Here is a 12,635-nt window from a genome sequence, read left to right as displayed (position 1 = left end):
CAAATCGGCAAAGAAGAAGTCAAACTCTCAAGCTTTGCAGATGATATGATACTTTTGTGGAAAACCCAAAAGACTCCACCCCAAAACTGCTAGAACTCATAGCAGTTCTCATCCAAATGGCCAAAAGACACATGAAAAAGTGCTCAACATCGCTCGGCATCAGGGAAATCCAAATCAAAACCTCAATGGGATATCATCTCACAACTGTCAGAATGGCTAAAATTAACAAGTCAGGAAATGACAAATGTTGGCGGGGATGTGGAGAAAGGGGAACCTTCCTACACTGTTGGTGGGAATGCAGGCTGGTGCAGCCACTCTGGAAAAGAGTATGGCGGTTCCTTAAAAAGTTAAAATAGAGCTACCCTACAACCCAGCAATTGCACTACTGGGTATTTACCCCAAAGATACAAATGTAGGGATCTGAAGGGGTACATGCACCCTGATGTTTATAGCAGCAATGTCCACAATAGCCAAACTGTGGAAAGAGCGAAGATGTCCATCAACAGATGAATGGTCAAAGAAGGTGGTTTTATATATATATATATATATACACATATACAATGGCATATTATGCAGCCATCAAAAAGAATGAAATCTTGCCATTTGTAATGACGTGGATGGAACTGGAGGGTATTATGCTGAGTGAAATAAGTCAATCAAAGAAAGACATATATCATATGATCTCACTGATATGAGGAATTCTTAATCTCAGCAAACAAACTGAGGGTTGCTGGAGTGGTGGGGGGTGGCAGGGACGGGTTGGCTGGGTGAAAGACATTGGGGAGGGTATGTGCTATGGTGAGTGCTGTGAATTGTGTAAGACTGTTGAATGACAGACCTGTACCTCTGAAACAAATAATACATTATATGTTAAAAAAAAAAAGAAGATAGTAGGAAGGTAAAATGAAGGGGGAGAATTGGAGGGCAAGACAAACCATGAGAGACTATGGACTGAAAAACAAACTAAGGGTTCTAGAGGGGAGGGTGGTGGGGGGATGGGTTAGCCTGGTGATGGGTATTAAGGAGGGCACGTATTGAATGGAGCACTGGGTGTTATATGTAAACAATGAATCATGGAACACTACATCAAAAACTAATGATGTAATGCATGGTGATTAACATAACAATAAAATAAGATTTAAAAAAAGAAATACAAAATAACAAAAAAAGAAGACATAACAAATGGATAACATCGCAAATCATCAGAGAAGTTCAAATCAAAACCTTAATGAGATATCACTTCATACCTGTTAGTACAGCTATTATTAAAATGACAAGAAATGACATGGCAAGGATGAGGAAAAAAGGGAACCCTTGTGTACTGTTGGTAGGCATGTAAATTGATGTAACCACTATGAAAAACAGTATGGAAGTTCCTCAAAAAATTAAAACTAGAGATACTGTATTATCCAGCAATTCCACTTCTGTATTTTTATCCAAAGAAAATTAAAACATTAACTTGAATAAATATATACACCCCCTTGTTCATTGCAGCATTATTTAAAATAGCCAAAATCTAGAAACAACATAATGTTCATCAATGGATGAATGGATAAAGAAAATGTGATACACACACACACACACACACACACACACACACACACAGGAATATTATTCAACCATTAAGAAAAAAAAGGAATGAAACCGCCATTTGCAACAACAGGGATGGACCTCAGGGGCATTATGTTTCATGAAATAAGCCAGAAAGAAAAAGACAAATGTCATAATATCTGACTTACATCAGGAGTCTAAAATAAAAAAAAAAAAGTTAGACCAGCTCATAGATACGGAGAATAGATTAGTGGTTGTCAGAAGTGGAGGTTGGTGAGATCGATCTAAGATGACGACTGTGGAACCGGAAACCACCCCTACTCCTAATCCCCCGCCTACAGAAGAAGAGAAAACAGAATCTAATCAGGAGGTTGCTAACCCAGAACACTATATTAAACATCCTTTACAGAACAGATGGGCACTGTGGTTTTTTAAAAAATGATAAAAGCAAAACTTGGCAAGCAAACCTTTGGCTGATCTCTAAGTTTGATACTGTTGAAGACTTTTGGGCTCTGTACAACCACATCCAGTTGTCTAGTAATGTAATGCCAGGCTGTGACTACTCACTTTTTAAGGATGGTATTGAGCCTATGTGGGAAGATGACAAAAACAAATGAGGAGGACGATGGCTAATTACATTGAACAAGCAGCAGAGACGAAGTGACCTGGATTGCTTTTGGCTAGCGACACTGCTGTGCCTTATTGGAGAATCTTTTGATGACTACAGTGATGATGTATGTGGAGCTGTTGTTAATGTTAGAACTAAAGTTGATAATATAGCAATATGGACTACTGAATGTGAAAACAGAAAGGCTGTTACACATATAGGGAGGGTATACAAGGAAAGGTTAGGACTTCCTCCAAAGATAGTGATTGGTTATCAGTCCCATGCAGACACAGCTACTAAGAGCGGCTCCACCACTAAAAATAGATTTGTTGTTTAAGAAGACACCTTCTGAGTATTCTCATAGGAGACTGCGTCAAGCAATTGAAATTTGGGAGCTGAACCAAAGCCCCTTCAAAAGCAGAGTGGAATGCATTTAAATTTGATTTCCATCTAAATGTTGCTAAGATATAAGAGAAGTCTCATTCGCCTTTGTCTTGTACTTCTGTGTTCATTTTTTTTTTTAAATTTTGGCTAGAGTGACCACTATCCCAATCAAAGAATTACAGTACACATCATCCCCAGAATCCATAAATGTGTTCCTGGCCCACTCTATAATAGCTTAGTAGAGTTACCATTACAAACACATCTTACCCATCCACAATATTCAAAAAAGAACTTGCATTTCTATACCTTACAGGAAAAAAGTTCTGTTTATGTTCCATTGTATGCAGGAGCATATTTTGCTGGTTTGAAAGAGTATGAAGCATACAGTTTTCTAGCATTTTCTTTGTTTCCTTTTACAGCATTGTCTTTGCTGCTTTGCTACAAATTTATGCATTTCATTCAAATCAGTGATCTGTGTGTGATTTCCTAAACATAATTGTGGATTATAAAAAATGTAATATCAAAATTACATTCCTAATTAGAATTAGTATGTCTGTTTTTGTATCTTTATGCTGTATTTTAACACTTTGTATTACTTAGGTTATTTTGCTTTGGTTAAAAAATGGCTCAAGTAGAAAAGCGGTCCCATTCATATTAAGACAGTGTACAAAACTGTAAATAAAATGTGTACAGTGAATTGTCTTTTAGACAACAACAACAACAAAAAAGAACTGGAGGTTGGTGAGGTGGATGAAAGGGGTGAAAGGAGTCAAATGTTACAAACTTCCAGTTATAAAGTAAGAAAGTTCTGGGAATGTAATGTGCTGCATGGTGACTACAGTTAATAATACTTCATTGCATATTTCAAAGTTGCTAAGAAAGATCTTAAAAGTTCTCATCACAAGAAAAATGTGTAATTATTTATGGTGACAGATGTTAACTAGACTTATTTTGACAATTACTTCATAATGTATACAGAGAGCAAATCACTATGTTATTGACTTGAAAAAATATAATGTTATATGCCAATTATACCTCAGTTAAGAAGAAAGAATTGACTGTGATAATTTCATTTACTCTTACTGTGGAAAGACTAACTCATAATAATCCCAAATGTAGAACGCGGGGTGTGGTTGAAGATCACTGAAGAACCATTATAGAGGAGGCAAATCTGGTTTGCTGATGAATGAAAGTAATGAGTGACACCTGAAATTATATTAAAAATTATTTTTAATATTTCATAATTGTGCTTTGGAATATTTTTATTTCTAGGAATAATCTTTTGATGAGCTCCTTATTTTAAACTATAAATAATGTTTTGCAGTAGAATCGAATGGCATTGAGAAAACCTGCTTTGCACAATTTTTTTTCTAAGCATAACTTTATTTTTATTAATTTCACACCTAGCAAAGAAAGGATTATTTTATGTAAGGACATATAAAAAGTTATTTTTTTTAAGATTTTATTTATTTATTTGGGAGAGAGAATGAGAGAGAGAGAGCACATGAGAGGGGGGAGGGTCAGAGGGAGAAGCAGACTCCCTGCTGAGCAGGGAGCCCGATGTGGGACTCGATCCTGGGACTCCAGGATCATGACCTGAGCTGAAGGCAGTTGCTTAACCAACTGAGCCACCCAGGCGCCCCAAAAGTTATTCTTTTTTTAAGATTTTATTTATTTATTTGAGAGAGAGAGAGAGAGCATGAGAGCGGTAGAGGGAGAGAATCCTCAAGCAGACTCCCCCTGAGTGCAGAGCCTGACTCCAGGCCAGATCTAACGACTAATGAGATCATGACCTGAGTCATACCCGAGAGTTAGAGGCTCAACTAAATGAGCCACTCAAGCACCCCTTTATAAAAGCTTATTCTGATAAAATTTTCATGCTTTGTAGGATCCAATTCTTAAGAATGACTCAAACATGGGGAGCTTGTGTGGCTCAGCTGGTTGAGCATCTGACTCTTGATTTTGGCTCAGGTCATGATCTCAGGGTCCCTGGGATCCAGCCCTGCATCTAGCTCCATGCTCAGTGGGGAGTCTGCTTGATGACTCTCTCTCTTTCCCTCTGCCCCTCCCCCTACTCATGCTATCTCTCTCTTTCCATCTCTCTCTCTCTAAAATAAATAAATAAATATTTAAAAAAAGAATGAGTCAAACACGGCATACTCTAATTCATGATATAAAAAATATGTCAAACAAAATTTCCATTTTTAGTGAAGAATGTAATTTCTATGAAACATACTGCTTAATAATGGGTATTAATTTTCAAACATTTGATTTCTTATTGATTCTTAAAAATTTTTAATTAATTATATATAGATGATACACAATAGACTTTAAATCTGATGTAACGTAGATGATAGTCATAGACACCATGTATGACTATTTTCTCTTTTAAAATATTTGTTGAAGAAAAATATTCTGAATAGAAAGTTCAATGAATTTAAAATTTATCAAATATAAAATGCAAGTCTGATTACATTTTTATTTAAAAATTTGAAAAAAACTATATTTAAAATTCTATCTTCAGAAAAATAGAAATGACATAATATTAAAGACAAATATGTCTAAGAAAATTATTATCTAAATATCAAATCAATTAGTCTTTTGTTATTGCTTTTAAGAAGGAGATAATCAACTGAATGAAGGATTTTTTCTCTAGGTTGAATATAGACAGATATAGTTAATTATTTATTTTTTGGAAATAATTTTATTTCTGAAAACGGGGTTTGAATAGAATGATTTTATAGGCCCACAGCATAATAAAATCAATTTTGGACAATATAAAATACATTTTAATTATACATTCTTAATTATTTTATAACCTTTTATACTCTTACAAATCTCCATATTTAGTTGATAAATTATACTGTCACTCTATCTGTAGAGCAAATATTGTATTTAACTTATACTTTTATTCTAATCTTTAAAAAGAAACAGCATTACGGTAAGTTCAAACAAACGTGTGATACTGGTTTGCTTGTTTTCTCTCTTGGCTACTGTCCAACACACATGCAGCAATGCAAATAGTAAATATCCATCAATTCAATAGCACAGTTAAACACATAAAATAAACCACTAGGCATGTAGCAGCCTTTTTGTTCATTGACAGAGAACTAGATACATATTAATTAAGGCCTTGGGAAGATTTAGGTTGAAATGATGAAGACAAAAAGACAAAATAAATACCACTGTATTGACTTGAAAATGATATATGTTTATTTTAAGGTTATTGTAATGTTTGTTTATTCCTATTGCTAAATCTATTATTGAAGATTACAGAATATTAAAAAAAAAGCTGGTTTAAAGTAAACAGATTTTACTTTGACAATTAAAGGCCCTGGTAACCTCTGTGTGAGAAAAGTCTGGTGCATTAGCCTGAGTAATCATTCAGAGCAACCCTACTTAGCAACCTGTGAACACTTCCTAGATTTAACCGGCAAACTAACCCCAGGTTTTAATGTAGTCATTTAAATGTTTTTTCTTTAAAACATTTTTTATATAATTTTAGGCATCTTGTTTTTCTCTGAGTAATACATTGAGGAAATTCATTCCACTCAACTAATTTAATGTAATTCATTTTCTTAGCCTTTCATTATATTTCATGGTGTGGCGGTGCCAAGGTTTACACATCCAGGTCCCTCCTGCTGTACATTCACACATTATGTTACCAGCTTTCAGCTGCTACTATGAACAATGCTACAATGAATCTGCTTTTACCTATGTGCCTACTTGCTTAAGTTTTTATTTCTAGGAGATGGAATCCAGGAATTAAATTGCTGGGTTGAAGGACATACGACTTTCCTATTTCGTTTTAATTGAATTTGCCAGATTACTTTTCAAAAAGCACAAAACACATTCATATTACCATCTTGTGGTATAGAAAAGTACTTGTCCACCAAAACCCACTATCAATTGGAGTTTCTTAAACTTTTTCAATATGAAGAGCATACAGTATTCCATTTTTACTTTAGTTTAAATTTTTTAATACTGAGTTTGATAGTATTTCACATATAAAAACATTTGACAATCCAGTTTGATCCTTTACTATCTCTCTATTCACAGCCTTGGCACAATTTTCATGCACTTTGTTTTTTGTCCTTTTGTTTTTTGTTTTTATGGATAGTTGCAAAACTTTGAAAAATAACAGATTTTAGTACTTAGTACTCTGTCTTCTCCATTACAAATACATTTTTCACAGTATATCATTTCCTATTCACTTTATCTTTTTCTGGAAGATTTAAATTATGCATTTAATATATATAGTCAAATAAAAACATATATTCATATATATAAATAATACATAAATATTTTCTATATAATATATATTTCCAGTTATATATCTATATAAAATATAAATGTTTAATTACTAGACTTCTATTCTAGTCCCCTAAGTTATGTAAGTAGTCTCCTAGATTTTACTTAAATTTTCTAATTTTACTTTCATACTTAGTTATGTAATTGACAAGGACTTTATATGGTATATATAGAAAGTAAGTGCCTACTTACTTTATAGAAAGTAAGTGCCTACTTTCATTTTGCACCAGAGAACCACAAAAGCTATCATGATTCATTAAATACTCCATCCAATTCTTTCTGATTTGGGTTCCCATTTTTCTGATGAATTAATTCTTATATCCATAGGGATCAATTTCTGAAGGTTTCGTTTTTTCTGCACCATTGATTGATTAGTATATTTTCATTAAAAAATAGATTTAGATTTCACTATGCAGTGTATTTTCAGTTTTGTCTATTTCTGAACATTTATTCTTCCAAATAAACTTCTAAATAATTTTATATAATTGGAAGATAAACTCTATTAGATTTTAGTTAAAATAGAATGAAGCTTAAATATTGATTTTAGAATAACTGACATTTCCATGATATAAGATCCTCCCATACAAAAATATGAAATGTCTTTTCATTTGTTTATGTCATATTTTCAGTATTCAATAGAATTTTACACTTTTTTATGTAAGTCCTGAGGCTTTTATTACTAAATGTAGTATTAAAGGCTTAAACATTTTAATTGACTTACTAGGTGGAGTGCAGTTTCTTTTTCCATTTCTGTTGCTTTTGGTGTCATGCTAGAAAATTGTATATTTATTTTATATTCGGTACCTTCCAAATTCTCTCATTCTAATGTATTTTTAATAAATTCTCTTGGGCTTTCAATGTTTTATAATATTTCTTATTATCTCATTATTGTCTTTCTGTATTTATTAAAAATTCAAAGACAATGTTTAAAAATCATGGTAACAATTCTGTACAGCTCCTGTTGGAACTGATTTTTTTTTTGGTTCTGCCTTCTTTGAAGTTTATATATTAATTATATACTTGTCTCATAATAATAATTAAGTAAGTGCTTTCATTTTCAATTATCTGGAGTAACTTACAGAATATTTGAAAAATCTGATCTTTGGAAGTTTGGTACAGGTCCCTTGTGAAAACTTCTGAGTCTGGTCCTTTTAGTGGAGGTATATCCTTGACAATTTTCTATATTTATGGTAAGGAAATAAGTTTATTTAAGCTTTATACCTCTGGTAGAGTTGGGATTAGCAATTGTACTTCTTTATGTAAATATCTATTTTTTTCTAGGTTTTATTTTTTTTCCACAGAATTGTGCAAATTGACTTTAGATAATATCATTTTAAAATATTTTACATTTCCAATATCATTCCTCTTGTCACTTGTTATTTTGCATTTTTGTGCTTTCTCTTTTTTTCCTATATTTTTCTTAATCTAAATTTGTGATCATCTTTTTTGTAAATTCTTTTAAGAAAGCCATATGTTAAGCTGTTATGTAGTTTTACTCTTTTTCTATTTTCTACCAAATTAATATTTGTGTTTATTATTTCCTTACCATACTTTTTAATTTTTGTTTTGTTCTTCTTTTTCTAGTTTTTGAACTGGGCATTTAATTCACTTATTTTAATTTTTTCATCTTATTGGTAAAGTTGTTTAATGCTATAAATTTTTCTCAGGTAAGTGCTTTAAATGCATCCTACAGGAGTTCAAACATATGATATTACCATCAACATGTTTTAGAAATACTGCAATTTCTAAATTCTGCAAATTTCATGACATATCTTGGCGAGGATGAGGAGAAAGGGGAACCCTCCTACACTGTTGGTGGGAATGAAAGCTGGTGCAGCCACTCTGAAAAACAGTATGGAGGTTCCTCAAAAAGTTGAAAATAGAGCTACCATATGACCCAGCAATTGCACTACTGAGTATTTACCCCAAAGATACAAATGTAATGATCTGAAGGGGTACATGCACCCCAATGTTTATAGCAGCAATGTCCACAATAGCCAAACTATGGAAAGAGCCAAGATGTCCATCAACAGATCAATGGATAAAGAAGAAGTGGTATATATATACAATGGAATATTATGCAGCCATCAAAAGGAATGAGATCTTGCCATTTGCAACGACATGGATGGAACTAGAGGGTATTATGCTAAGCGAAATAAGTCAATCAGAGAAAGACATGTATCATATGATCTCACTGATATGAGGAATTCTTAATCTCAGGAAACAAACTGAGGGTTGCTGGAGTGGTAGGGGTGGGAGGGATGGGGTGGCTGGGTGATAGACATTGAGGAGGGTATGTGCTATGGTGAGCACTGTGAATTGTGTAAGACTGATGAAACACAAACATGTACCTCTGAAACAAATAATACATTATATGTTTAAAAAAAAAGAGAGAGAAGATAGTAGGAAGGGAAAAATGAAGGGGAGGAAATCGGAAGGGGAGACAAACCATGAGAGACGATGGACTCTGAGAAACAAACTGAGGGTTCTAGAGGGGAGGGGGTGAGGGGATGGGTTAGCCTGGTGATGGGTATTAAGGAGGGCACGTATTGAATGGAGCACTGGGTGTTAAATGCAAACAATGAATCATGGAACATTACAGATGAATGGATAAAGAAGATGTGTTATATATACACAATGGAATATTATGCAGCCAACAAAAGGAATGAGATCTTGCCATTTGCAACGACGTGGATGGAACTGGAGGGTGTTATGCTTAGTGAAATAAGTCAATCAGAGAAAGACATGTATCATATGACCTCACTGATATGAGGAATTCTTAATCTCAGGAACAAACTGAGGGTTGCTGGAGTGGTGGGGGGTGGGAGGGACTGGGTGGCTGGGTGATAGACATCGGGGAGGGTATGTGCTACAGTGAGCGCTGTGAATTGTATAAGACTGTTGAATCACAGATCTGTACTTCTGAAACAAATAATGCAACATATTTTAAGAAAAAAGAAAAAGAAGATAGCAGGAGAGGAAGAATGAAGGGGAGTAAGTCAGAGGGGGAGATGAACCAGGAGAGATGATGGATGGACTCTGAAAAACAAACTGAGGTTTCTAGAGGGGAGGAGGGTAGGGGGATGGGTTAGCCTGGTGATGGGTATTAAAGAGGGCACATTCTGCATGGAGCACTGGGTGTTATGAACAAACAATGAATCATGGAACACTACACCAAAACAAATGATGTAATATATGGTGATTAACATAACAATAAAAAATTAAAAAAAAAAACTAATGATATAATGTATGGTGACTAACATAACATAATAAAAGAAAAGAAAAGAAATTCTGCAATTTCAGTTTATTTTAAACGTGTCACCTATCTTGCTTAATGAAAATTTTAAATATTCAAGTGGTGGAGGTTTTTTTCTTGTTTTTTATTTTGTTTTAATAATTGTGTGTGTGTGTGTGTGTGTGTGTGTGTGTGTGTGTGTGTGTGTGTGTTTAGCTGTAGAAAGCAGGCAAAATGGGCACCTGGTTAGGCAATTGTCTTCATCTCAGGTCATGATCCCAGGGTCCTGAGATAGGTAAATAAAATCTTAAAAAAAGAGAGATTCTTGAAAGCAGGCAAAATGTAGAAAGCAAATAATTTAAATAACAATAAAATTTTAAAACCTGGCTTTATTATTCATTCTTTTTTTTAAGATTTTATTTATTTATTTGACAGAGAGAGAAAGAGAGCTAGCACAAGCAGGGGGAGGGCAAGCAGAGGGAGAGGGAGAGGCAGGCTCCTTGCCCAGCTGGAAGTCTGATGTGGGGCTCGATCCCAGGACCCTGGGTTCATGACCTGAGCCGAAGACAGAAGCCCAACAGACTGAGCCACCCAGGCACCCCTTTATTATTCAATCTAATTAACAGTATATTGTTTAGAGAGCAAGCCAGTATTATTATTTTATAATAAATATTCTTTAATGTAGTGCTAGTTCCTACCATTGCAAAGTATTTTGAATTAAATTCTCATAGCATAATAGATTTAATAAATACCCTTGTATAACAAAAAAAAATGCATAACACAATCAGAAGTCTCAAAATGTAAATGTTACTGGATTTAATTTCTGCCAAGGCATCAAACTAAATTCTAGGATAAAATTTTCTGATATACCTAGAATAATTGAAAAATATAATTTTGTGGCCTACAGGCGGCCAGAACTGTCAAGAAAATGCTCATTCATAGGGAAAAACCACACTTGCAAATAGCATTTGCCCTGTGGTATTACTGACATCTGATGGCCTAGAGCCTGAATTTTAATAGACCATATGCCAGCAGGAGGAGTTGGGTGAAAAATCTTAGTAAAGATTTTTGCATTAAGTTCTAATATCTGAAGGGGACTCAATAATTAAGCTGGGGGGGGAGCCTATTCTGCAGAGTGAAATAATTGGGGATAGTAGCCTTTTCCTTTTTTGGCTCTTTGTAGAGTAAAAGACAAAACTATCCCCTCAGAATTTCTTAACACAAACTTATATTGACATGTGTTTGGGACTGTATTCACACCACTTGTATATTTTGAAAAACCACTTATCTCTCTGCCTTCCTATACTCTTGATATTCATTCATACATAGTCACATTTTTTAAATGTGTCTAAATCACCTTGACAGCATTACATAATATGAATCACTACATTCACAGTTCTTGATACTGAATCCTCAGATGTATTTGAAAATTAACAAGCATAATTCTGGTTGTCACAATTATGAGTGTATGTGTGGCAGGAGGGGTGATATGTCTTGGCCTTCACTGAGCCTGTACTAAGTACACTCAGTAGCATGCAATGTACAGCAGAGATTTACACAAATGAACTATCCTGTCAGTGGGACAATAACACCCATATTGCGGAGTTTAGCTCAATAAAATTCAATATCAACCAATATCATCTTGTGTTCATATATTCACTCACAAATCTTTTACCTTATTTTATATTCCAAGCATTTAATTACTCAATGAGGATAATGGAGGGGAAAAAAAATTCCCTTTTCTGAAGAGACTAAACATTTGTTAGAGTGAATGGAAAATGAAACAAATTAGTTTATATATAATTTTTTTCTTTTTGATAAGAATGATTGAGGCACAATTTTCTTCTCTTTAAAATTTTGCAATCTGGGATGACTGGGTGGCTCAGTCCTTAAGCGTCTGCCTTTGGCTTGGGTCATGATCTCAGGGTCCTGGGATCGAGTCCCACATAGGGCTCCCTGCTCCGCGGGAAGCCTGCTTCTCCCTCTCCCACTCCCCTGCTTATGTTCCTTCTCTCGCTGTCCCTCTCTCTTTCTGTCAAATAAATAAATAATCTTTAAAAAAATAAATAAAAATAAAATTTTGCAGTCTTTTTGGTATGCGTCTCAATGTATGTTAACATAATTAGTTATACACAAAAAGATTGTACATACATATCCTTTTTATTGCTTGCATCCACCAATCCTAAATTCTGGACTCTCATCTAACAAAATAGCACACTTTTTTCCCTCCCACTCTGTTCAAAAGAGATAAGTTTGGAGTACTTTCATTCTGTTAGTTTACCACCCAAAGAAGATGGATTTTCTTTCCAGGTTGAGATATTAGGAGCACACCAAACAGTTTTTCGGGTGATAGACCATAGTGGTCTAAAACCAAAACAACATCAAAGTGATTGCTTTTTTCTAGAGACAAATACCACATCCTACAGGAATATCAAATAGTTTATACACACGATAAATACCTTTTTTAACAACTCATTTGTGCCACACAGAATTCTTAAGATGCCACCAAGAGTCGTGTCCCTGGTATTCACAACCTATATAATTCTC

At 34.3% G+C, this 12,635-nt stretch overlaps 1 pseudogene; it reads left to right on the top strand.

The window, feature by feature from the left end:
- Nucleotides 1–1,833: 1,833 nt before the first annotated feature.
- On the top strand, nt 1,834–2,676 carry LOC112825881 (eukaryotic translation initiation factor 4E pseudogene; annotated as a pseudogene).
- Nucleotides 2,677–12,635: the final 9,959 nt, after the last annotated feature.

This window comes from Callorhinus ursinus, unplaced genomic scaffold, assembly GCF_003265705.2.
Source record: "Callorhinus ursinus isolate GAN/ISIS: 27379988/994484 unplaced genomic scaffold, GSC_fseal_2.0 scaffold4, whole genome shotgun sequence".
NCBI lineage: Eukaryota > Metazoa > Chordata > Mammalia > Carnivora > Otariidae > Callorhinus > Callorhinus ursinus.
This window is presented reverse-complemented; position numbering and strand designations above follow the sequence as displayed.